This window comes from Nomia melanderi, unplaced genomic scaffold, assembly GCF_051020985.1.
Source record: "Nomia melanderi isolate GNS246 unplaced genomic scaffold, iyNomMela1 scaffold0014, whole genome shotgun sequence".
Taxonomy (NCBI): Eukaryota; Metazoa; Arthropoda; class Insecta; order Hymenoptera; family Halictidae; genus Nomia; species Nomia melanderi.
Window position 1 is genome coordinate 6414736 of NW_027475130.1, and position 955 is coordinate 6415690.

Consider the following 955-nt stretch of genomic DNA (forward strand, 5'->3'; position numbering starts at 1 on the left):
TCATGCGCTAGGGCCTCCTGCAGATAATTCACTTTGGTTTATTGCGCTATCTCTAATAGCACCCGAGATATCACCAGATATATATTGGATTTTCCCCTGACTCTGGGTGTCCGGCCCCATGAGACGGTGGTTTTCTCGGCCCCCGGTGGTCCGAGGACACTCCCGCTTCCCAGATTCAGGCGCCAGGGACTCCTGCAGATAACGCACTTTGATTTATTGCGCTATCTGTAATAGCACCCGAGATATCACCAGATATATATTGGATTTTTCCCTGACCCTGAGTGTCCGGCCCCATGAGACGGTGGTTTTCTCGTCCCCTGGTGGTCCGAGGTCGTTTCCGCTGCACAGATACATGCGCCAGGGCCTCCTACAGATAATTCACTTTGGTTTATTGCGCTATCTCTAATAGCACCCGAGATATCACCAGATATATATTAGATTTTCCCCTGACCCTGAGTGTCCGGCCCCATGAGACGGTGGTTTTCTCGGCCCTTGGTGGTCCGAGGTCGTTCCCGCCGCACAGATTCATGCGCCAGGGCCTCCTACAGACAATGCACTTTGATTTATTGCGCTATCTGTAATAGCACCCGAGATATCACCAGATATATATTTGATTTTTCCCTGACCCTGAGTGTCCGGCCCCATGAGACGGTGATTTTCTCTGCCCCTGGTGGTCCGAGGTCGTTCCCGCTGCCCAGATTCATTCGCCTTGGCCTCCTACAGACAATGCACTTTGGTTTATTGCGCTATCTCTAATAGCACCCGAGATATCACCAGATATTTGCTGGATTTTTACATGACCTTGGGTGACGGATTCCGAATATCTGTAATTTTCTCGGCCACTGGTGGTCCGAGGTCGTTCCTGCGGCACAGATTCATTCGCAAGGGCCTCCTACAGACAATGCACTTTGGTTTATTGCGCTATCTGTAATAGCACCCGAGATATCACCAGATA